We start from the raw sequence: 27827 nt of genomic DNA, 5'->3' as shown, positions 1-27827 counted from the left end.
GTTGACTGAAAGAGACCGCTGACTGTTGAAGAGGGTCGTAATGTGTACTAGGCAGACATCTATCCAGACCATTACACTGCATCAGGATCCACTGCAAGTACTATGACAGTTAGGGGGAAGTGAGAAAAGGTGGATTTCGTGGTCGAGCGGCTGCTCATAAGCCACACATCACGCCGGTAAATGCCAAACGACTCCTTGCTTGGTGCAAGGAGCGTAAACATTGGACGATTGAACAGTGGAAAAACGTTGTGTGGAGTGACGAATCACAGTAAACAACGTGGCGATCCGATGACAGGGTTTGGGTATCGTGAATGCCCGGTGAACGTCATCTGCCAGCGTGTGTAGTGCGAAAAGTAAACTTCGGAGTCGGTGGTGTTATCGTGTTTCCGTGTTCTTCTTTGTATTTTTTTAGGTGACTTACACCCCTTGTTGTTTTGCGTGGCACTATCACAGCACAGGCCTGCATTGATGTTTTAAGCACCTTCTTGCTTCCCACTGTTGTAGAGCAATTCGGGGATGGCGATTGTATCTTTCAACACGATCGAACACCTGTTCGTAATGCACGGCCTGTGGCACAGTGGCTAGACGACGGTAACATCCCTGTAATGGACTGGCCTGGGCAGAGTCCTGACCTGAATCCTACGGAACATCTTTGGGATGTTTTGGAACGCCGACTTCGTGCCAGGCCTCACCGACCGACATCGATACCTCTCCTCAGAGCAGCACTCCGTGAAGAATGGGCTCAAGAAAGTTTCCAGCACCTCGTTGAACGTATGCCAGCGGGAGTGGAACCTGTCATCAAGGTTAAGGGTGAGCCGACACCATTTTGAATCCCAGCATTACCAATGTAGGACGCAACGAACTTGTAAGTCATTTCCAGCTAGGTGTCCGGATACATTTGATCACATAGTGTATCTTGGAGCGCATTTCTGGTTGTAAGTCCGTATGATCTTCATTTTATCCCAATCGCTTAAGTGACCATTTCCTGCAGTTTGTCCACGTTTAGTAATGTAATCCTGTAAAATTTTCGGCCATTGGGTACACCACAGTTCGACGACTTGTTGAGCACTGTTCCTTATTCTATGAAGTTTGCGAAGTCTTGTCCCCAGGCGTGTTGCAAAAAGTTCAGACGACAGCTGTAAAGACTGCTGACGGGTTTGTTTAAACAGTGTGAGCGTGTCACAGAAGACCTCATAAACTACCGTGGGAGTTGCTAGAAGAAATGCAAATACACTGCTGGAAATGGAAAAAAGAACACATTGACACCGGTGTGTCAGACCCACCATACTTGCTCCAGACACTGCGAGAGGGCTGTACAAGCAATGATCACACGCACGGCACAGCGGACACACCAGGAACCGAGGTGTTGGCCGTCGAATGGCGCTAGCTGCGCAGCATTTGTGCACCGCCGCCGTCAGTGTCAGCCAGTTTGCCGTGGCATACGGAGCTCCATCGCAGTCTTTAACACTGGTAGCATGCCGCGACAGCGTGGACGTGAACCGTATGTGCAGTTGACGGACTTTGAGCGAGGGCGTATAGTGGGCATGCGGGAGGCCGGGTGGACGTACCGCCGAATTGCTCAACACGTGGGGCGTGAGGTCTCCACAGTACATCGATGTTGTCGCCAGTGGTCGGCGGAAGGTGCACGTGCCCGTCGACCTGGGACCGGACCGCAGCGACGCACGGATGCACGCCAAGACCGTAGGATCCTACGCAGTGCCGTAGGGGACCGCACCGCCACTTCCCAGCAAATTAGGGACACTGTTGCTCCTGGGGTATCGGCGAGGACCATTCGCAACCGTCTCCATGAAGCTGGGCTACGGTCCCGCACACCGTTAGGCCGTCTTCCACTCACGCCCCAACATCGTGCAGCCCGCCTCCAGTGGTGTCGCGACAGGCGTGAATGGAGGGACGAATGGAGACGTGTCGTCTTCAGCGATGAGAGTCGCTTCTGCCTTGGTGCCAATGATGGTCGTATGCGTGTTTGGCGCCGTGCAGGTGAGCGCCACAATCAGACTGCATACACCGAGGCACACAGGGCCAACATCCGGCATCATGGTGTGGGGAGCGATCTCCTACACTGGCCGTACACCACTGGTGATCGTCGAGGGGACACTGAATAGTGCACGGTACATCCAAACCGTCATCGAACCCATCGTTCTACCATTCCGAGACCGGCAAGGGAACTTTCTGTTCCAACAGGACAATGCACGTCCGCATGTATCCCGTGCCACCCAACGTGCTCTAGAAGGTGTAAGTCAACTACCCTGGCCAGCAAGATCTCCGGATCTGTCCCCCATTGAGCATGTTTGGGACTGGATGAAGCGTCGTCTCACGCGGTCTGCACGTCCAGCACGAACGCTGGTCCAACTGAGGCGCCAGGTGGAAATGGTATGGCAAGCCGTTCCACAGGACTACATCCAGCATCTCTACGATCGTCTCCATGGGAGAATAGCAGCCTGCATTGCTGCGAAAGGTGGATATACACTGTACTAGTGCCGACATTGTGCATGCTCTGTTGCCTGTGTCTATGTGCCTGTGGTTCTGTCAGTGTGATCATGTGATGTATCTGACCCCAGGAATGTGTCAATAAAGTTTCCCCTTCCTGGGACAATGAATTCACGGTGTTCTTATTTCAATTTCCAGGAGTGTATTTCTCAAACGAAGTACCACACGACACTCGTGGATGTAGGCCGACGCACAGCTCCTCCACTCACAGCTCCTCCACTCTACTGTCTCGCAGTCCCTCCACAGCGCCCGCCGGCTGTCGCAGCGAGCGAGCGTCAACAGGGCCGGGACCCACCCGCTGTTACCTCCAGCGCGGCCAGACTGCAGCCAGCGCTGCTGCGGTCGGTCATCGTTGGCTGGAAGCACAAATCAGACCGGTAGGCAGAGCCGCGTCTGTGAGAGAACCGCTCACCAGCCTCGCCGCACCTCATCCTCACACTCGTCTTAGGTCTCGTGTAGGTGTTATTAATGAATTATTCCTAATTATGTGGTGCCACCATTATTCTGTAGTAGTTCCCAGTACAGCAACTACTTTCGTTAGTACGGGTTTGCTTCCCGCCCTCTTTCTGTTGGACACCAAGTGAATTTCGTGAACGCAACATAACTGGCGATGTGATCAGACGCCATAACTGGACGTGAAGAAACACCGTAACTGCAACGATTTGAAACGCCATAACTGCCGACAAGTACAAAAAAGTAATATAATAACTGCCGATTAGGAAAGAAGTCAACATAACAGGCAAGAAACCAAAAAGTGCGCCTGCAGGTGAAACTTTTCTAGCAACACATTAGACTGAAATTAATTTCGTATGGCACTGTAAACTACATCGTTCTGTCTGCTACACCTGTTTGCTTTTCAGCAAGATAATGAAGAATTTAATACAGTGATAATTTTCTACTACTACAGTGGCACAGCTAGACACTTTGACGCCGCGTGTGGAGTTTCAACTTTCCCAGACCACATAAAGTAATGTTTTCTTGGCGAATTAATTTGTTGATACGAAAGGTTAAGTAAGGAAACTAAATGTTACCGTTTTTGTAAAGAGTTTTTATGAGTGGATACAAGTAGGGAAAACCCATTTTTGTAACTAATACAGTCTCATTAATTATTAATGAACCATTAGTGCAACCAAAGATCACCTTAGTGGTAGGTGACTGTAGCATGCAGGTTGGAAACGCTTTCTTTTAACATTTTCTACTGCAAATTTTGATATTGTATTATGAAAACCGATACCTTTACCTACATTACCGGAAACTGAGAAGTCTGACAAACTAGAGCCTCATGCTTGACTCATAGTGGACATAACGTAATTCTTATTTACCTTCAATTTTGAAAAACTCCTTTGATGATATTAAAAGACATAAAGTTATAAGAAGTGTTAACGCCAGAACGAGGTTGAGAACAAATTCCAAACATTCTTATTCAACAACCATTAAAATGTCCAACCAAGAGATTCTTCCTTTAGAACTTTGGTAGAATGCAGTAACTTATTCGGCGTGGGATTTCTGCAAGCGTATCATCTTTGGAAATATTGTAATAATTGTCAATTAATCTTTTTATAGTGACAAGAAGTTGTGTTTATGAGATTATACTCTTGCTGATGTGTTCTACAGTACCAAAAGCATCTGATATACATTCCATGTTTTTGCAGCATCTATCTATCTCTCGCGGTAACCTGCCAATGCACGCTAACACTGACCTCTTCAGCGCCTGGTGGCTTTCCATCTTTTCCAAGGAATATTCACTCTAAAAGTCAAAGTGCTTTGTGAAAACGGATAATTTCTCCTCTCTAGAGCTCTAAAGCCTCATCTTAGTACTACACATACCGAGCCTGTCCTCAACAATCTTAAAATTCGTTCAACATGGTTGATTCCCTCCAAGATAGTACTGAAAAAAAAACAGCGTTACAGTAGCTCCTCTGACGTCTATAGTTTCCGAAGAATCACACAATTCCTGAGTAAAATCGATAATCTTCTTGAAGCACTGAGACATAGGCTTATCATCTTCGTTGTGAATCCTGCACCGTATACCTGAAAGTCCCTCAACTGCAACTCCAGTGTTTTTCAGAAGAATGATCCGTCTACCCATTGAAGGTAAGAGGTCCCAGAAAAAGACACAGATAACAGAACTCGTGCAAAACCACGTAATCTGCACGTACTGAGAGACTTATTTGCGCAGGTTACAAATAATGCCTCAGAATTATTACTTGAACTCATGGATGCATATCTGAGACATTTTCATGTCACTACCTCCAGCACATTGTTACAGGGTGTTTAAAAAATGACCGGTATATTTGAAACGGCAATAAAACCTAAACGAGCAGCGATAGAAATACACCGTTTGTTGCAATATGCTTGGGACAACAGTACATTTTCAGGCGGACAAACTTTCGAAATGACAGTAGTTACAATTTTCAACAACAGATGGCGCTGCAAGTGATGTGAAAGATACAGAAGACAACGCAGTCTGTGGGTGCGCCATTCTGTACGTCGTCTTTCTGCTGTAAGCGTGTGCTGTTCACAACGTGCAAGTGTGCTGTAGACAACATGGTTTATTCCTTAGAACAGAGGATTTTTCTGGTGTTGGAATTCCACCGCCTAGAACACAGTGTTGTTGCAACAAGACGAAGTTTTCAACAGAGGTTTAATGTAACCAAAGGACCGAAAAGCGATACAATAAAGGATCTGTTTGAAAAATTTCAACGGACTGGGAACGTGACGGATGAACGTGCTGGAAAGGTAGGGCGACCGCGTACGGCAACCACAGAGGGCAACGCGCAGCTAGTGCAGCAGGTGATCCGACAGCGGCCTCGGGTTTCCGTTCGCCGTCTTGCAGCTGCGGTCCAAATGACGCCAACGTCCATGTATTGTCTCGTGCGCCAGAGTTTACACCTCTATCCGTACAAAATTCAAATGCGGCAACCCCTCAGCGCCGCTACCATTGCTGCACGAGAGACATTCGCTAACGATATAGTGCACAGGATTGATGACGGCGATATGCATGTGGGCAGCATTTGGTTTACTGACGAAGCTTATTTTTACCTGGACGGCTTCGTCAATAAACAGAACTGGCGCATATGGGGAACCGAAAAGCCCCATGTTGCAGTCCCATCGTCCCTGCATCCTCAAAAAGTACTGGTCTGGGCCGCCATTTCTTCCAAAGGAATCATTGGCCCATTTTTCAGATCCGAAACGATTACTGCATCACGCTATCTGGACATTCTTCGTGAATTTGTGGCGGTACAAACTGCCTTAGACGACACTGCGAACACCTCGTGATTTATGCAAGATGGTGCCCGGCCACATCGCACGGCCGACGTCTTTAATTTCCTGAATGAATATTTCGATGATCGTGTGATTGCTTTGGGCTATCCGAAACATACAGGAGGCGGCGTGGATTGGCCTCCCTATTCGCCAGACATGAACCCCTGTGACTTCTTTCTGTGGGGACACTTGAAAGACCAGGTGTACCGCCAGAATCCAGAAACAATTGAACAGCTGAAGCAGTAAATCTCATCTGCATGTGAAGCCATTCCGCCAGACACGTTGTCAAAGGTTTCGGGTAATTTCATTCAGAGACTACGCCATATTATTGCTACGCATGGTGGATATGTGGAAAATATCGTACTATAGCTACATCTTTACTTTCTTAATCTTTACTTAGCACTGAATGCCTCCATTAGTATTCAGGTAATTTACCTTAGCCAGGAACTGCTTGTATAATTCGTTATAGGAGTATATTCGATATTCAATCATTTATATGAAGAGGAAGATTATAAGAAAGATTGAACAATAAAACAAAGATTTTTTTGTCTAGTTGATGACTGGGAGGTTAGTAGTTTTATGAGGGAGCATATATTTGCTTTGTCTTTTGGTAATGAAGATGAATGTATGAATTAGAATTTTTTATGTATAGTTAACTGACATCACCAGAAAGTGTGGTGACTGGAACAGTGTAAAATATGTTGAAGAAATTCGTACTGATAAATTTCGAAAAGGTAGATATCGTAATATATGTAAGGAATTCGCACGTTATTGAACTAAGAGATTGAAAAAGTTGCATATGAATCTGGTAGAGAAGTAATTAGGTGTAAACTCAAACAGATTGTAAAATCATCAGTTTATGACAATATCATTGCTATTGAAAGTCCTAAATAGCTTTTACCGCTATGAATGGAACTAACTTTAACGAAGGTTATGGAGCTACAGACTTTATACAAGAGCTTAAACTGTTGAGGTTATTCCAGTTTACGTAAGAAAGAATTGACATGGCTTATTGGACGTAGTCAGTCATTATTTCCAGTTGCTGAAAATGTCCATCCTTATAGTCGTCAGGTATATTTTCTCCGACGTTTCGGCAGATATTTGCTAGTTCGTTTTTACAATGTGTAGCTGGAGTCACTCCAAACAAATACTGCGCATCAGATCTTTCACGCAACGCCCAGTGTTGAGGAAAAGTGCCAGTTTCCTTACCATTGCAAAGAAAATTATTTGTAAAGCGGAGTTTTAGCTGCCCATTCGACAGAGTGGCCCATCGTGTTTCACTGTCCCAGTTAATACATATCGGTATAGCACTACACTAATATGCGACCTCTCTAAGAAATCGGCGTGTAAAACTCCGCTTTTACCGAGCGACTTGGTTAGCACACTGGACTCTCATTCGGGAGGACGGCAGTTCAAACCTGCGTCCGACCAACCTGATTTAGGTTTCCCATGATTTCCCTAAATTGTTTCAGGCAAATGGCAGAATGGTTTCTTTGAAACACCACATCCGACTTCCTTCCCTAATGGAATGGGACTAATGAATGTCTATTAATCTTTACCTGTCGTCATTTGTGGTTTCTCTTTTGCACTGGTAATGAAACAGTCTCTGCTTCCTCAACCTTTCCCAGATATCGTTCTTAAACCTTGGTGAGTCTTTTTCGTCCTAACTCCACTTGCTTATTACATATTTCTCCAGACCATATTAATAATATATTTGAACTCTGCCCATGATTCCTCTACATCCCTCTTACTGGAACTAGGAGACGTCAGTTCACTGTGGAAGTGAGATACACTACTTATCTGATCTTTCTAACAGAAACACTCGCCTAGTCTTCTTGACTGATTTATTAACTTTCATAACCATAGTTGCTATAATGATATCATGATCACTAATCCCCGTGAATAGTGACGCTGTCGATAAGGTCAAGCCTATGTGTAGGTGCTAGATCCAAGATATTACAACCGCATGTGGGCTGCTGAACTAGCTGCTCCAGATAGTTTCCAGAAAATGTGTTCAAAAGTACTTCGCAGCACTGTCTGTCTCTACCCCCTCAATGAATCCATAGGCATCCCAGTCTATACTCAGCAGGTTAAAGTACCTTCCAACTAATATCTCAACATCGGGGTACTTACGTTATACTAACTCTGGACTTGATTTCAATGACTCTAGAATTGACAGTGGAATCGGATGGCCGGTAAAAAAACATCAACAATAACATACTTCCACCTACACCTGTTATACGTGACCAGATAAATAAACTGTCACCCTTTTCGACCGCAATAGACTCAATAATTTTGTCAACTGCAATGGACACCCCTTTCCCTATGGTGTCTAATCTGTATATGTTCCATGACTCGTTAAATATCCCAGAGCTTTTTATTTTATTTTGCATCCAGCACTCAGTGCCAAGAATGAGAAAGTGAGAAACTCCCTGAAGGGCAGTAAATTTGGGAACTTTGTTACAAATGCCTCGACTCAGTCAAAGGGTCTTTATTCTTAATGCGCTCTGACTTCCATTTCTACGTTTCGTCATGCGAGAGTTCATCAAAGTACCTCAAAGTGCCTAGCCTAAAAACCTCTCGTGTACACTCCACACGTACTCTGCCACCTGAGTAGCTGCTTCCTTTGTGTACTGCGCCCCTGACCTATCAAAGGGAGTCCTACAAAATACCAGCTGATAGAGATGGTCTAGAAATCTGCAGCGAAGACTGTCAAGCAGCCGATCAAGCCTTTTGTTGAGACTCACCACTCAGCAATTTTGGGAACAGCGCTGCAAATTGCGAGCGCTGCTAGCACCCTGCATGTGAGGCCAGCAGCCTTCACCACCTCCTCCAGCTGATGCATGAACTGAGGATGGCCTCAAACCTTATGGGACAGGCGCAGTTGATGCCGACATTAGCCACAACACACAGATGACTGCACCCTACATGCCCGATAGCAAGCCTCCAGCTCCTGGATGAGGCCTCCCAGTAGGTGTATTGAGTGCACATTGGTTTTTTTTCCAGTCTTGAATGCTATCTTTCTAAGGAGCTCCATAGTAAACCTAACACAGGCGCTCCAGGCAAGGGCAGACAGCTAACCTCCGCATTGGCCCTCAGCCTCAAGCAACATCAACACATTACCACCCACCATTTTCCCTGCTGTGAGGGTAGATCCAGCACACACTAGGAGGTGCCTCAGCAGCAGAGAGACCATGGACGAAACAAGCAACACCTGATGTGTCCCATGTGATGTGCTGCAACTCATGGCAGAAGCCTGAAGGCAGCTGACCATAGCCAAAAACGCATTCAGTTCTTTTTGAACAGCAGCCAGCTTCACACCAGGTATCCATATCTTTTTAACTTCTAGAAGTATAAATTACACCTTTATGTTGATTATATTGACTTCACTTGTTTTTTATGTTATCTATATCTAACAGTACAAGTCACTGCGATTTCTTACTGCAATACAATTGTTTTTGCTATATACAATTTTCTTATCGACGCCAGAAATAAATATGCTCGTTTTACTAGCACATAGGTGTCCTAATCCACACCCTGGCAGTCGCCCAGCAACTGTTGAGGTAACGTCCCGAGAACTAACAGCAGCGTTGCATCTGGCACCATTCATCCACTTGGATAAGTGGTATGTGATAGTGCTTTTACATCAGGTAGGTAGGACCTCTGAACAAAAGCAATCTGGGATGACAGGCTGTATTGCAAACAAGAACATAGGTTTCCATACTCGTTATGTAACTCATGATAACGTCCGTGTGCCGTATCATATTAAGTGATAAATATTAGCTCAATTCATTACAGATAACATATTGGTCCCAGAGTCATCTACAAAGGCATGTACTTGTTAGTCAACTACAATAGGCGGCAAAACAAGACAAAAGAACAGATACAATCAATATTATGAATCTAAAGGTGTAATAAATGCTACTGAACATTAAAATGAGATGGAACCATTTTGATCATATGAGTATAGTTTCTTTATGAAATAGATTAGTCATGATATGACTTTCTAGTCATTTATGATATGTACTAGACTGACTGTGGGCGCTGATGACCACGCTGTTTAGCGCCCGTAAACCTCCACCACACACACTAGACTGACTGTTGCCAGAATCACAGACAGTTCAGCCCATCTGCATATGGTTTCAATCTTTATATTGTTGTTGTTGTTGTGGTCTTCAGTCCTCAGACTGGTTTGATGCAGCTCTGCATGCTACTCTATCCTATGCAAGCTTCTTCATCTCCCAGTACCTACTGCAACCTACATCCTTCTGAATCTGCTTAGTGTATTCATCTCTTGGTCTCCCTCTACGACTTTTACCCTCCACGCTGCCCTCCAATCCCTTGTGATCACTTGATGCCTCAGAACATGTCCTACCAACTGGTCCCATCTTCTAGTCAAGTTGTGCCACAAATTCCTCTTCTCCACAATTCCATTCAATACCTCCTCATTAGTTATGTGATCTGCCCATCTAATCTTCAGCATTCTTCTCTAGCACCACATTTCGAAAGCCTCTATTCTCTTCTTGTCCAAACTACACTCCTGGAAATGGAAATAAGAACACATTGACACCGGTGTGTCAGACCCACCATACTTGCTCCGGACACTGCGAGAGGGCTGTACAAGCAATGATCACACGCACGGCACAGCGGACACACCAGGAACCGCGGTGTTGGCGTCGAATGGCGCTAGCTGCGCTGCATTTGTGCACCGCCGCCGTCAGTGTCAGCCAGTTTGCCGTGGCATACGGAGCTCCATCGCAGTCTTTAACACTGGTAGCATGCCGCGACAGCGTGGACGTGAACCGTATGTGCAGTTGACGGACTTTGAGCGAGGGCGTATAGTGGGCATGCGGGAGGCCGGGTGGACGTACCGCCGAATTGCTCAACACGTGGGGCGTGAGGTCTCCACAGTACATCGATGTTGTCGCCGGTGGTCGGCGGAAGGTGCACGTGCCCGTTGACCTGGGACCGGACCGCAGTGACGCACGGATGCACGCCGAGACCGTAGGATCCTACGCAGTGCCGTAGGGGACCGCACCGCCACTTCCCAGCAAATTAGGGACACTGTTGCTCCTGGGGTATCGGCGAGGACCATTCGCAACCGTCTCCATGAAGCTGGGCTACGGTCCCGCACACCGTTAGGCCGTCTTCCGCTCACGCCCCAACATCGTGCAGCCCGCCTCCAGTGGTGTCGCGACAGGCGTGAATGGAGGGACGAATGGAGACGTGTCGTCTTCAGCGATGAGAGTCGCTTCTGCCTTGGTGCCAATGATGGTCGTATGCATGTTTGGCGCTGTGCAGGTGAGCGCCACAATCAGGTCTGCATACGACCGAGGCACACAGGGCCAACACCCGGCATCATGGTGTGGGGAGCGATCTCCTACACTGGCCGTACACCACTGGTGATCGTCGAGGGGACACTGAATAGTGCACGGTACATCCAAACCGTCATCGAGCCCATCATTCTACCATTCCGAGACCGGCAAGGGAACTTGCTGTTCCAACAGGACAATGCACGTCCGCATGTATCCCGTGCCACCCAACGTGCTCTAGAAGGTGTAAGTCAACTACCCTGGCCAGCAAGATCTCCGGATCTGTCCCCCATTGAGCATGTTTGGGACTGGATGAAGCGTCGTCTCACGCGGTCTGCACGTCCAGCACGAACGCTGGTCCAACTGAGGCGCCAGGTGGAAATGGCATGGCAAGCCGTTCCACAGGACTACATCCAGCATCTCTACGATCGTCTCCATGGGAGAATAGCAGCCTGCATTGCTGCGAAAGGTGGATATACACTGTACTAGTGCCGACATTGTGCATGCTCTGTTGCCTGTGTCTATGTGCCTGTGGTTCTGTCAGTGTGATCATGTGATGTATCTGACCCCAGGAATGTGTCAATAAAGTTTCCCCTTCCTGGGACAATGAATTCACGGTGTTCTTATTTCAGTTTCCAGGAGTGTATTTATCGTCCATGTTTCACTTCCATACATGGCTACACTCCATACAAATACTTTCAGATATGACTTCCTGACACTTAAATCTATACTCGATGTTAACAAATTTCTCTTGTTCAGAAACGCTTTCCTTGCCATTGCCAGTCTACATTTTATATCCTCTCTACTTCGACCATCATCAGTTATTTTGCTTCCCAAATAGCAAAACTCCTTTACTACTTTAAGTGTCTCATTTCCTAATCTAATTCCCTCTGCATCAACCGACTTAATTTGACTACATTCCATTATCCTCGTTTTGCTTTTGTTGATGTTCAGCTTATATCCTCCCTTCAAGGCCCCATCCATTCCGTTCAACTGCTCTTCCAAGTCCTTTGCTGTCTCTGACAGAATTACAATGTCATCGGCGAACCTCAACGTTTTTATTTCTTCTCCATGGACTTTAATACCTACTCCGAATTTTTCTTTTGTTTCCTTTACTGCTTGCTCAATATACAGATTGAATAACATCAGGGACAGGTTACAACCCTGTCTCACTCCCTTCCCAACCGCTGCTTCCCTTTCATGCCCCTAGACTCTTATAACTGCCATCTGCTTTCTGTACAAATTGTAAATAGCCTTTAGCTCCCTGTATTTTACCCCTGCCACCTTGAAAGAAAGTATTCCAGTCAACATTGTCAAAAGCTTTCTCTAAGTCTACAAATGCTAGAAACGTAGGTTTGCCTTTCCTTAATCTTTCTTCTAAGATAAGTCGTAGGGTCAGTATTGCCTCACGTGTTCCAACATTCCTACGGAATCCAAACTGATCTTCGCCGAGGTTGGCTTCTACCAGTTTTTCCATTCGTCTGTAAAGAATTCGCGTTAGTATTTTCACCTGTGACTTATTAAACTGATAGTTCGGTAATTTTCACATCTGTCAACACCTGCTTTCTTTGGGATTGGAATTATTATATTCTTCTTGAAGTCTGAGGGTATTTCGCCTGTCTCATACATCTTGCTCACCATATGGTAGAGTTTTGTGAGGACTGGCTCTCCCAAGGCCGTCAGTAGTTCCAATGGAATGTTGTCTACTCCTGGGGCCTTGTTTCGACTCAGGTCTTTCAGTGCTCTGTCAAACTCTTCACACAGTATCGTCTCTCCCATTTGATCTTCATCTACATCCTCTTGCATTTCCATAATGTTGTCCTCAAGTACATCGCCCTTGTATATACCCTCTATATACTCCTTCCACCTTTCTGCCTTCCCTTCTTTGCCTAGATCTGGGTTTCCATCTGAGCTCTTGATATTCATACAAGTGGTTCTCTATTCTCCAAAGGTCTCTTTAATTTTCCTGTAGGCAGTATCTATCTTACACCTAGCGAGATAAGCCTCTACATCCTTACATTTGGCCTCTAGCCATCCCTGCTTAGCCATTTTGCACTTCCTGTCGATCTCATTTTTGAGACGTTTGTATTCCCTTTTGCTTGCTTCATTTACTGCATTTTTATATTTTCTCCTTTCATCAATTAAATTCAATATTTCTTCTGTTACCCAAGGATTTCTACTAGCCCTCGTCTTTCTACCTACTTGATCCTCTGCTGCCTTCACTATGTCATCCCTCAGAGCTATCCATTCTCCTTCTACTGTATTTCTTTCCCCCATTCCTGTCAATTGTTCCATTAGGCTCTCCCTAAAACTCTGTACAACCTCTGGTTTAGTCAGTTTACCAGGTCCCATCTGCTTAAATTCCCACCTTTTTGCAGTTTCTTCAGTTTTAATCTACAGTTTATAACCAATAGATTGTGGTCAGAGTCCACATCTGCCCCTGGAAATGTCTTACAATTTAAAACCTTGTTTCTAAATCACTGTCTTACCATTATACAATCTATCTGATACCTTCTAGTATCTCTAGGATTCTTTGATGTATATAACTTTCTTTTATGATTCTTGAACCAAGTGTTAGCTATGATTAAGTTATGCTCTGTGCAAAATTCTACCAGACGGCTTCCTCTTTCATGTCTCTCGCCCAATCCATATTCACCCACTATGTTTCCTTCTCTCCCTTTTCCTACTCTCGAATTCCAGTCACCCATGACTATTAAATTTTCGTCTCCCTTCACTACCTGAATAATTTCTTTTGTCTCATCATACATTTCATCAATTTCTTCATCATCTGCAGAGCTAGTTGGCGTATAAACTTGTACTACTGTAGTAGGCGTGGGCTTCGTATCTATCTTGCCCACAATGATGCATTCACTATGCTGTTTGTAGTAGCTTACCTGTACTCCTATTTTTTTTATTCAGTATTAAACCTACTCCTGCATTACCCCTATTTGATTTTGTATTTATAACCCTGTATTCGCCTGACCAAATGTCTTGTTCCTCCTGCCACCGAACTTCACTAATTCCCACTATATCTAACTTCAAGCTATCCATTTCCCTTTTTAAATTTTATAACCTACCTGCCCGATTAAGGGATCTGACATCACACTCTCTGATCCGTAGAATGCCAGTTTTCTTTTTCCTGATAACGACGTCCTCTTGAGTAGTCCCCGCCTGGAGATCCGAATGGGGGACTATTTTACCTCTGGAATATTTTACCCAAGAGGACGCCATCATCATTTAACCATACAGTAAAGCTGCATGCCCTCGGGAAAAATTTATATCTATGATTTGAATTAACAGTTCATCTCTTGCAATCATTTTTTGCTTAACATTTGGCAGTGGCTGCATAAACATAGCATGACTATTCTCTCAAAACAGTACTTCTAGACACGTTGTTGCATTTTAACCATCTCCATAGGATGATGGAAAATGTGTTCGTAAGTGAATTTTTTACATCATTTTTCACATGGAAACGAGGTCATTTAGTATAAAATAAGCTTCGAGTACTTCGTACTAGCATTACCAATACATGTCTGTGTGATGTAATACACAATGGACACTTTTAAAGTAAACATATTGGCCCTCCTCATAATCTGTCATTAGAAACTTTGTGTGCATACCAACAAGCAACTATGAAGGTATAGACACTCCTCTTGGCACACAGAACTCGTGTCTATCTATAGAATAACCCATATTGAGAATGTTGTTACATGGTTGCAAGTTGGACACTGGTAAACATTGCGCCTTGTACTGGCAAGGCTATTACTCCTTCGCAGGAAAGTGCTCCACTGAATTTATTCTCAAAATTGCAAGAAGGAAAAACAAGGTACAATCACATCTGATCAGTACAAGATAGTGAAACATTGGAAAATATACGATAAGTGCAGATGATCAGTGTTGCACAATCATAAAACCAGGATGAATATAACCATTTGGTCCCCAGTATCCAAATCCTTAGCATAGGTTAACTATAGAAAAAGTATTGTCCAACCAAACATAGTGTGGATTCCATAAGTATTATCATAAGTGATTCTGATACGAACATGTAGTAAACATTTTACTTGGTAACGAAAACATGAAAAAAAACTATGCTAAACAACTTCCTCTCATTGAGAAACATTTATTTCCAATGGAAGAGACCACTCATGTCTTGTGTACTTGTTCTCGCATATGACGTTTCATTTCCTGATACGTATACAATTCCTTTATTCTCCATGAACCAGGAATGCTGAGTAAATACAATGTGGGCTGTTGGATAGATATAATTTCAAATAGCCCATTCCATAGCTATTTCTGCTTCTTTATTTTCTTAGCTGTTAGGGAACGTTTGGGAACACTGTGAACCAAAACTAAGCCACCGACTTTATAGCAGTGAATCTAACAAACTTTTCCGTTGGTTCGCTTTCATGGATAATCTTATGAACGTTTGCCTCAGTTTTCTCGTGAGATTGCTTAACTCTTACTAATACTGGTGTGGGTTTACACCATTCATCGTATGCTGGATTATAAGACTGCAACTTACGTAGTGCATAACCTGTTGTGTTTAGCAGATCATTTACTACACTCGTGAAGGAGAGCAGTAAATGATCTCAGAGAAGTAGTAGACAGAAGTGGTAGATGATATGTCCATACAGATTTTGTACAGTCTCCTAGTATGTATATGCACATAAATAAGGTCACATAAACATTGTGTGACAGGACTCCCTTCTGGATGGTTTCTTAAAATCATAATTTGTTTTATCCCATTGTTCCAGAGGAAGATTTTTCACTTGTCAATTGTAAACTGAGTGACACTGTCTGAGAGTAACTGTCAGAAAATAATCAGCTTGTGTGTATCTAATCATAGGTGTACTCACCATATTCCTCACAGTGTACAGCTCCAAATATTTCCTAAATATATTATACAATGGTGGTGCATTCACTCATGGGAGATGCCCTTGAATATTTATGGTGAGAAGTTCAGCTGTTTGCTTAGAAAAATATGGTGCAATTTCCCTTTCGTGGAAGTTTGAGGCTTTCGTTTTCTGACAAACCAAGCAGGTCTTGATTGTTTGTTGAAATCAATGTCACATGCTGGAAAATCAGCTATACTCATTGAGTGTATCTGTATACTTATGTACACCGATACAGACTGCATATGATATACATGTGTCAAATTAGGTTTTTGATTGCTCTGTGAGGAACAGACATTCGCCAGGCGCATTAATCGGATTTCTTTGATACTACAAGATCTTGTTATCTACCAACTGCTTATGATTCTGTACCAATAGTTTAGTTATTACTGTGCACCAAGTTGGATCAGTATCTTGCAGATCCAGTGTGCCATTGCAAAGGTGAAGACAATATTTATGCTGTGCTACATCTTTCATTGCCAACATTTGAATACTGTGTCACTTTTATTGTGTATATTATGTGTGAAATTTCCTAACCATTGTAGCAGCGTTAGCATTGCAGCTGTTCCTTTTATGTATACTATTTCAAAATCATATTCTTGTAGTGATAAATGCCACTGCACTAAGTGTAGGAGTCGAAGTCTGCAACTAAGTGGAAAACTGAAAGCTTTGTGCTCTCCGTAAACCATTGTGAGATGTCCCATTGAGTTATAGTGGAAGCACATAAACTACTACCCTTCTTCTAATGTTTCAAGTTCAATTTTAGAAAAAGCCCATTCATAGCGATCGAAGATGTAACTCACAAAACCGATGGCTTGTACCACTGTTTTGCCATCCATGTGTTTAGTTTAGAATAGCCAGCACTTTATTCCTCCTTCGGACTCTTCAGTTGCCAGACAAAAGTATAAATTCATACTGGAATGAGATATTTGTAATCTGACAAAATGGCTATCACCTGATACTCAAGTGACCAATACTCAGTGCAGTCAACACATTTCTATTGACAGCCTGATCATTCACAAATAGTCTATAGAAATAACAAAGGACCAGAAATGACTTAACTTGTTCAGCTGGCCAGTGTGGCTGTGCGGTTCTAAGCGCTTCAGTTTGGAACCGCATGACCGCTACGGTCGCAGGTTCGAATCCTGCCTCGGGCATGGATGTGTGTGATGTCCTTACGTTAGTTAGGTTTAAGTAGTTCTAAGTTCTAGGGGACTGATGACCTCAGAAGTTAAGTCCCATAGTGCTCAGAGCAATTTGAACCATTTGAACTTAACTTGTTCCCTCATTTCTGGATGTGGAAAATTAAATATTGCTTTTATTTTTTCCACATCAGTCCAAATTAAGATTTCTGCAAATTGTCAGTTACAACTGCTTCCCTAAAAGCTTGCAATACTTTTGGAATAATGGTAACATCCTCTGTTGAGGTAGGGGTGCCATTACGAAATCTTGTGCACAAGACTATAGCTTGTTCCAGAAGTTCAGGCCAAGTTCCTTACCAAGAGCAGCTATAAATGTGACTGAGTCAAAAGAGAAATCACCAGTGACGGTCTAATTATAGACTACTATGAAAACAAATGGCTCACATGGCTATGGTCCCACTGTAAACAAAGGTGTTATTTGGCTCTGGCCACTATGTATTCTGCAGCCACATCACCGTCTCCCTCCTACACTCATCTATTCCTGAAAGAAATTGAAGAAAAATGCTGGGAAATTCAAATGGGGCGTTGTCCCATAGGCTGAGGGATAGTAGCATATGTCACCTATAATTTAGTTCCTAATTAGCTTATTGCTATAATATCTGTCCCCTTTATGTTAATTACTGCAGATCATGTTATTTCATTTATCTTAAGTTCTGACCACTATCATAATATCGCTACCTCTGTATTAATTATGATAGTCTATGATGTCAAATACACTCCTGGAAACTGAAATAAGAACACCGTGAATTCATTGTCCCAGGAAGGGGAAACTTTATTGACACATTCCTGGGGTCAGATACATCACATGATCACACTGACAGAACCACAGGCACATAGACACAGGCAACAGAGCATGCACAATGTCGGCACTAGTACAGTGTATATCCACCTTTCGCAGCAATGCAGGCTGCTATTCTCCCATGGAGACGATCGTAGAGATGCTGGATGTGGTCCTGTGGAACGGCTTGCCATGCCATTTCCACCTGGCGCCTCAGTTGGACCAGCGTTCGTGCTGGACGTGCAGACCGCGTGAGACGACGCTTTATCCAGTCCCAAACATGCTCAATGGGGGACAAATCCGGAGATCTTGCTGGCCAGGGTAGTTGACTTACACCTTCTAGAGCACGTTGGGTGGGACGGGATACATGCGGACGTGCATTGTCCTGTTGGAACAGCAAGTTCCCTTGCCGGTCTAGGAATGGTAGAACGATGGGTTCGATGACGGTTTGGATGTACCGTGCACTATTCAGTGTCCCCTCGATGATCACCAGTGGTGTACGGCCAGTGTAGGAGATCGCTCCCCACACCATGATGCCGGGTGTTGGCCCTGTGTGCCTCGGTCGTATGCAGTCCTGATTGTGGCGCTCACCTGCACGGCGCCAAACACGCATACGACCATCATTGGCACCAAGGCAGAAGCGACTCTCATCGCTGAAGACGACACGTCTCCATTCGTCCCTCCACTCACGCCTGTCGCGACACCACTGGAGGCGGGCTGCACGATGTTGGGGCGTGAGCGGAAGACGGCCTAACGGTGTGCGGGACCGTAGCCCAGCTTCATGGAGACGGTTGCGAATGGTCCTCGCCGATACCCCAGGAGCAACATTGTCCCTAATTTGCTGGGAAGTGGCGGTGCGGTCCCCTACGGCACTGCGTAGGATCCTACGGTCTTGGCGTGCATCCGTGCGTCGCTGCGGTCCGGTCCCAGGTCGACGGGCACGTGCACCTTCCGCCGACCACTGGCGACAACATCGATGTACTGTGGAGACCTCACGCCCCACGTGTTGAGCAATTCGGCGGTACGTCCACCCGGCCTCCCGCATGCCCACTATACGCCCTCGCTCAAAGTCCGTCAACTGCACATACGGTTCACGTCCACGCTGTCGCGGCGTGCTACCAGTGTTAAAGACTGCGATGGAGTTCCGTATGCCACGGCAAACTGGCTGACACTGACGGCGGCGGTGCACAAATGGTGCGCAGCTAGCGCCATTCGACGGCCAACACCGCGGTTCCTGGTGTGTCCGCTGTGCCGTGCGTGTGATCATTGCTTGTACAGCCCTCTCGCAGTGTCCGGAGCAAGTATGGTGTGTCTGACACACCGGTGTCAATGTGTTCTTTTTTCCATTTCCAGGAGTGTACTTTGACAATAGGAAGAATGTGGGAAATTCAAATGAGCTTGATACTGTTAATACATTACTATGACAGAGTCACGGTATGGCACACATGATGGCTCTATGATGGGTCAGTACTTATTCTGGTACACTGTCATACTGTCTATGAGAGACTACATGTGCATATAGAATTAAGCTAGTATATGATGTATGGACGTGGTGTCTGTTAAAAATATTGTGAGAGACAATTTGTCAGTATACAGGGTGGTCCATTTATCGTGACCAGGACAAATATCTCACGAAATAAGAGTCAAACGAAAAAACTACAAAGAACGAAACTTGTTTAGCTTGAAGGGGGAAACCAGAGGGCACTATGGTTGGCCCGCTAGATGGCGCTGCCATAGGTCAAACAGATATCAACTGCGTTTTTTTGAATTAGGAACCCCCATTTGTTATTACATATTCGTGTAGTACTTAAAAAAATGTGAATGTTTTAGTTGGACCACTTTTTTCGCTTTGTGATGAATGGCGCTGTAATAGTCACAAACATATGGCTCACAATTTTAGACGAACAGTTGGTAACAGGTAGGTTTTTTTAAATTAAAATACAGAACGTAGGTACGTTTGAACATTTTATTTCGGTTGTTCCAATATGGTACATGTACCTTTGTGAACTTATCAGTTGTGAGAACGCATGCTGTTACAGCGTGATTACCTGTAAATACCACATTAATGCAATAAATGCTCAAAATGATGTCCGTCAACCTCAATGCATTTGGCAATACGTGTAACGACATTCCTCTCAACACCGAGTAGTTCGCCTTCCGTAATGTTCGCACATGCATTGACAATGCACTGACGCATGTTGTCAGACGTGCTCGGTGTATCACGATAGCAAATATCCTTCACCTTTCCCCACAGAAAGAAATCCGGGGACGTCAGATCCGGTGAACGTGCGGGCCATGGTATGGTGCTTCGACGACCAATCCACCTGTCATGAAATATGCTATTCAATACCGCTTCAACAGCACGCGAGCTATGTGCCGCACATCCATCATGTTGGAAGTACATCGCGATTCAGTCATGCAGTGAAACATCTTGTAGTAACATCGGTAGAACATGACGTAAGAAATCAGCATACATTGGACCATTTAGATTCCCATCGATAAAATGGGGGGCAATTATTCTTTCTCCCATAATGCCGCACCATACATTAACCCGCCAAGGTCGCTGATGTTCCAATTGTTGCATCCAGCGTGGATTTTCCGTTACCCAATAGTGCATAATATGCCGGTTTACTTTACCGCTGTTGGTGAATGACGCTTTGTCGCTAAATATAACGCGTTCAAAAAATATGTAGTTGTCCCGTAATTTCTCTTGTGCCCAGTGGCAGAACTATACACGACGTTCAAAGTCGTCGCTATGCAATTACTGGTGGATAGAAATATGGTACGAGCGCAATCGATGTTGATGTAGCGTTCTCAACATCGACGTTTTCGAGATTCCCGATTCTCGCGCAGTTTGTCTCCTACTGACGTGCAGATTAGCCACGGCAGCAGCTAAAACACCTACTTGGGCATCATCATTTGTTGCAGGTCGTGGTTGACGTTTCACATGTGGCTGAACGCTTCCTGTTTCCTTAAATAACGTAACTATCCGGCGAACGGTCTGGACACTTGGACGATGTCGTCCAGGATACCGAGCAGCATACATAGCACACGCCCGTTGGGCATTTTGATCACAATAGCCATACATCAAAACGATATCGACCTTTTCCGCAATTGGTAAACGGTCCATTTTAACACGGGTAATGTATCACGAAGCAAATATCATCCGCACTGGCGGAATGTTAGGTGATACCACGTACTTATACCTTTGTGACTATTACAGCACCATCTACTATACTACAAAGCGGAAAAAGTGTTCCAACTAAAACATTCATATTTCTTTACGTACTACACTAATATGTAATTAAAATGGGGGTTCCTATTTAAAAAATCGCAGTTGAAATCCGTTTGACCTATGGCAGCGCCATCTAGCGTGCCAACCATAGCGGCATCTGGTTTCCCCCTTCAAGCTATCGAAGTTTCGTTCTTTGTAGATTTTTCGTTTGATGCTTATTTCGTGAGATATTTGGCCCGGTCACTATCAATGGACCACCCTGCTGTATCCTGCTGTATTATATATATATATATATATATATATATATATATATATATATATATATATATATATATATATATATGCTTCACAGCTCCAAGAATATCTACTTCGAAGATACTCATGTTGGTGGCTGGTCTTGATTCGAATTCTGGCATATTTTACTTCGATTTCTTTCGTGAAGAAATTTGGGAAGGCCGTGTTTAGTACCTGTACCTAACAGCACTGTCACCGGTAGTATTTCCATTGTTGTCGCACAGAGGAGGTACTGTATTGATTGTGTCTTGCCGCCAGCATGGTTTACGTATGACATGAATGTCTTTGGACTTTCTGCCATGTTTCGAGCCAAAATTTCGTTTCGGGAACCATTATGACATCTCGCATTCAAGTTCACGCTAAATTTCGAGCTTCTGTAAAAAGATCGCCAATATTGGGGATTTTGCGTTCGTTTAACTTTAGCATGCGTTTTCGTTTTCTCTGCAACAGTGTTCCGACGTGTTGTGTGTTCCATTGGGGACCATCTCCGTCCTTTGTTAATTTAATTAAATATCTCATTTCCTATCGATACCATTTCTTTGTATTCAAGCCACATCTGGTCACAACCTCCATTGGTAAATAGGAAGGAGTGGATATTGTCTCTATGAATGCGATAAGTGAATTTTTATATGCTTTCTTGAACTGATATATTTTTCGTTTATTTTTTGATGAGTTGACTACTCACTACGACAAACCTATCCTCACTAATCCCAGTTTTCATGTCTGTTAGCTTGTTGTTAGCTCAGGATTATTTGTTGCTAAGAGACCCAGTGTGTTTTGACAACTGTTTATTATTCGAGTGGGCTCATGAAAAAATTTTCAGACAATGCGTTTAGCACAATTTCAGATGATGCTTTCTGTATACCTCTGGATTTAAACATGTATTATCACCAATATATCGAGGTATAACTGAAGCGACCATCAACTATAATTATATGAGTTAGGTACATGTTTGAAAGTGGGCTCAGATTCTGGTTTGAACCTTTCGGCAGTTGTATCATCTGAGTTAGGAGGTTTGTAAAAGAATCCAATTATTATTTTATTCCGATTGCCAAGAATGACCTCTACCCATACTATATCACAGGAACTATCTACTTCAATTATGCTACAAGATAAACTACTTTTAACGCTTCAGAACTCTTCAGAACGCTGTAAGGCCCTTCGCAAAAATTTCGATGGAACTTATCTCCAGCTTTATACAGCTTTCAGTACCTATAACTATTTGAGCATCAGTACTTTCTATAAGTGCTTGGAGCTCTGGTACTTTCCCAACACGGCTAGGACAGTTTACAACTGTTATCCGATGATTCCTCGGTCTATGTTCTTCTGTGTTAGATCTGCACCCTCCGAGACTGAGGCCCTTGTTGTGTTTCTCTGAGACCCTCTAACCTAAAATAGCACCCAATCCACGCCACCGAGATCTCGCTACCCGTGTAGCCGCCTGCTGTGTGTAGTGGACTCCTGACCTGTTTAGTGGAACCCAAGACACCACCAACCAGTGGTGCCAGTCGAGGACTCTGCAGCCTACCCGGTTTCAAATCCGTCTCAGCCTCTGATTCAGACCCTCCACTTCACACTGTACCAGAGCTCCTGATCTGTCTTGTCGACTGTGCTACAAATGTTGAGCTCTGCTTTCGTTTCGAAATCAAGATTGGCGGCCTATATCACTTTAGATAACCATTTAAAACCAGAAAGAAACTCTTCTGGTGCAAAACGACATACATCACTGGTGCTGATGTTGCAGTTGATTGCACCCTGTATTCTTGATGGCATCTGGATGGACTCATTCCACATCTGGAATGGCTGCACCCAGTATGCACACAGAGGACACACTGACTTTCTTCCTCTCCTTGGCAGCCATGTCACTGCATGGCCCTGTAACGCACTTGGCACTGGAGCTTCCAACTACCAGTAATCCAATCCTCTGTCATTGTCCAGATCTTGCAGGCTGAGAGGTTTCCTCTGAAACAGGACAGGCGACTGCGTCCAGCTGAGTGTCGGCCCTAGACAACGCCTGCAAGCTGTTTTTCAGACAAACCAGAGACCTTACATTCGGCGCTGCAGGAAATTTTTCCCAGCCTGTCACGCCGCGAGCCGACCAACCACTCGACTGCGTGGGAGGCAAGCAGCAACTGATGTGGCCACTGGTGCAGACCGACTGGCGAACTCGTGGGTGGCGCTGCACGCGAGTTGGACCCTCAGAGCTGGCCCACAACAGTGATGCCTATTCACTGGAGCCTCAACATGTGTAACCGAAGGCAACACAGCATGCAGGTGAGAGCAAATTGTCATCAGCTCAACTTGCATCTGCGCACAGCAATCACAGTCACCGACTGCACTGAAGACGGTGGGAAACTACACAGACAAACAAACGAGTATCGGCATATGCTCTGGAACAGCACTGTACACACTAACGAAAACGCGAGAACTTTGTGTAGCAAATTAGATCAACGGGTGGAGGTTCAAAAACTAATCTACCAAAGCACTCAGGTGAGACTAAATAATTTGCTCCTGTTTAGGAACTTGTAACAAGTCGCAAAATCTGTTATTTTCCGACACATATAAACAGGCGAGAGCAGTATCTAGTATATGTTGAATTAAGAAGAGGAAATTTAAAAACCAATCTACTAAATCACACAGCTGAAACGATATAATTCGCTCCTGTTCAAGACCTTGTAAAATGTCACAATATCGATAATTTACCTGTTGCAGCTTGTATTTCGACCAGCTGCCTGACTGATGTTTCCATTATACACCAGGATCCTTGTTTTCAGTTACTTTCCATACTCATTTGGGGTGTTTCCTCACGCTGTTGAACATCACAAGGGTATGCAGCCCCAACAATTGAAATCCCACACATAGTGTCCTCAATACACATTTTAATATCCTGTCACGTTAACGCACAAGACATGCAACTTGAAGTACAAACTGACACAGAACTTACTAGTTTACTTCCATAATTTGAGTGGGTATGATGCCCACTACCCTGTTGAGCTCTTCCATGCTTTCAGGTTGGAGAAAAAAAAGTTTAAATGTGTGTGAATTCCTAAGGGACCAAAATGCTGAGGTAATTGGTCACTAGACTTACAAACACAATGTGATCAAAAGTGTACGGACACCTGGCTGAAAATGACTTACAAGTTCGCGGCGCCCTCCATCGGTAACGCTGGAATTCAGTATGGTGTTGGCCCACCCTTAGCAGCTTCCACTCTGCAGGCATACGTTCAATCAGGTGCTCGAAGGTTTCTTGGGGAATGGCAGCCGATTCTTCACGGAGTGCTACACTGAGGAGAGATATCAATGTCGGTCGGTGAGGCCTGGCACGAAGTCGGCGTGCCAAAACATCCCAGAGGTGTTCTGTAGGACTCAGGTCAGGACTCTGTGCAGGCCAGTCCATTACAGGGATGTTATTGTCATGTAACCACTCTGCCACAGCCCGTGAATTTTGATCATGTGCTCGATTGTCTTGAAAGATACAATAGCCATCCCCAAACTGCTCTTCAACAATGGGAAGCAAGAAGGTGATTAAAACATAAATGTAGGCCTATTCTGTGATAGTGTTACGCAAAACAACAAGGGGTGCAATCCCCCTCCATGAAAAACTCGACAACAATATGGCACCACCGCCTCCGAATTTTACTGTTGGCTCTACACACGCTGGCAGATGATGTTCACTGAGCATTCGCCATACCCACATCCTGCCATCGGATCGCAACGCTGTGTACCGTGATTCGTCACTCCACACAACGTTTTTCCACTGTTCAATCGTCCAGTTTTTACGCAGCTTACACCAAGCGAGGAGTCGTTTGGAATTCACCGGCGTGATGTGTGGCTTATGAGCAGCCACTCGCCATGAAATCCAAGTTTTCTCACCTCCCACCTAACTGTCACAGTACTTGCAGTGGATCCTGACGCAGTTTGGAATTCCTGTCTGATGGTCTGGATAGATGTCTGCCTATTACACATTACGAACCTCTTTAACTGTTGGCAGTCTCTGTCAATCAACAGACGAGGTCGGCCTGCACGCTTTTGTGCTGTAGGTGTCCCTTCACGATTCCATTTCACTATCACATCGTTTAGGAGTGTGGAAATGTCTCATACAGACATGTGACAAAAGTGACACCCAATCACCTGACCACGTTCGAAGTCCATGATTTCCGCGGTGAGGACATTCTGCTCTCTCACGATGTCTAATGGCTCCTGAGGTCCTTGATTTGGAGTACCTGGCAGTAGGTGGCAGCACAGTGCACGTAATCTGATAAACGAGTGTTTTTGGGGGCGTCTGGATACTTTTGGTTATATACTGTACTGTACCACTTAACCGCCTGAGGGAGGACTCAAACGTCCAGCGGGGGAGGGGGGAGGGCGCGGAATCCGTGACACGGCGCCTCTAACATCGCGGCCACTCTGCACTCTGAGCGGCTGAGGTTGGTGAATGATAAGGTCAGTATCATACCTGGCAATGTAGAAAAATAAATTTCATTCCCCAAGCGAATGATGCCAGAAATAATTGTTCTGCTTCCTGGATTTGGCACGATTTATGAAAACATCTTTTCACAAGCTTGCCGAGATATGAATATCGCTTAAGCTACATTTCCCTATAACGCAAAGATCTAGAAGTGGGTCTTTCCATGTGAATTCCTGGATTCTATGGAGAGACACCATGAAAGCACATTGTTCAGTATAACTAGGGTCATAAATTTTGGATCCTGCCTTGTATCAAACTATTGACTGATGTTGATAGCTTGCCTTTTTTCGAATGTGGGATTTGCAGGGATTTCCACAAGTTCGCCCAAGGCGATGAACTGACTATGGGGGAGTACAGATGATCTGATGGTCTGAGTTACATACTTTACTTGGATGTAGGCGATGTCTATGGACAGACCATGCAAGAAACTCTGCAGTCTGGAGGGTTCCAGTGGTTGTACAGAGATGAAATCGTCGGTCTGACGGATAAGAACCTCAGTGTGGCTGCTGATGGCGGTAGGGGATATGTCCTGAAGGCAGACCTGGAGTATCCAACTGATTTGCTTGAGGAGCGCAGCGACCTACCGTTCTGTTCACAGAGTCTAGTCCCCCAAAATAGTTCCATCCCCAAGTTGATGACGATGCTGGACAATAAGGAGTTACATTCTACACTATAGAAGCCTCCACCAATGTCTTACACTGCGGATGCGACTTCTTTGAATCACCTGCTGCATTTCCTTCAAGTAATTCCCCAGTTTGAAGAAGTGTATTGATTTAAACAATAAACAGAGCACTCTCGCAATGTGTGATTTCAGAAAGGTTTTTATAAATTAATACGGATTTCAGTTTTTGGCAAAATTACGAAAAATCTTAGAAACCACCACAATATTCATTTATTTTACTGTGGAGATGGGCGTTATGGTGCAAAAGATTACTCCAGCAGGCCAGATTTTAAGTGAGGCACAATCTTGAATTGACTAGTTCCTGTGGAGATGTCTAATGTTCACAAAGCCTGTCTGCTTTGATATGTGTGGTCTTGACCTCTTTAAAGTCCACATGTACCGATTCTATTGCAAGTATAGAAAACCAAACCTCTCTGATATCAACTTGGATACGGAGATTTTGACCTCTTGGGTGAAAGGCTGCAATCCATATGAAGTAAATGGGTGCAAACCCGAAGTATTCGACTCGTCTGGACATGCGACCGACAATCCTTATGGAGTAACACCACGCGGTTCTAGGCGCTTCAGTCCAGAACCGCGCTGCTGCTGCGGTCGCAGGTTCGAATCCTGCTTTGGGCTTGAATGTGTGTGGTGTCGTTAGGTTAGTTAAAGTATTTCTAAGTCTAGGGGACTGATGACCTCAGATGTTAAGTCCCATAGTGCTTAGAGCCATTTGAACCATTTTTTTTAATAACACCACAGAACACGAAGGTTATCGGTGTGATGAAAGACAGGCTGAATTGCTTGCAGATTGTAGAGTTTGCAGAACTCTGGTCAAAGAAGTATGGATACTGTGTAGGTGTAGATTCTCCATCTTGCGGCCTCACAGGCACTCACAATGGATGGTTATAAGGAGTGCCACTTTTCTGATAGAGTGTCTTGTCAAGTGGCACAGTAAGTAAGTAGTCTCTTGGTCATGGAGCCAAGAGATGCATACTGCACTCCAATTGAAATCTGGTCTGTTGCATCACAAATGTTTCATCTGTGCACATGAGATCAGGGACCCCCTTCCCCACTCTCACACTATTCACATGGGTCTGTGTGTGTGTGTGTGTGTGTGTGTGTGTGTGTGTGTGTGTGTGTGTGTGGAATATATAGATGAAGCATATATCATAGTTATGTTTATGTGTGTGTATTTGCAAGTGAATTATGT

This window comes from Schistocerca cancellata, chromosome 11 (assembly GCF_023864275.1).
Source record: "Schistocerca cancellata isolate TAMUIC-IGC-003103 chromosome 11, iqSchCanc2.1, whole genome shotgun sequence".
NCBI classification, from domain to species: Eukaryota; Metazoa; Arthropoda; class Insecta; order Orthoptera; family Acrididae; genus Schistocerca; species Schistocerca cancellata.
This window is presented reverse-complemented; position numbering follows the sequence as displayed.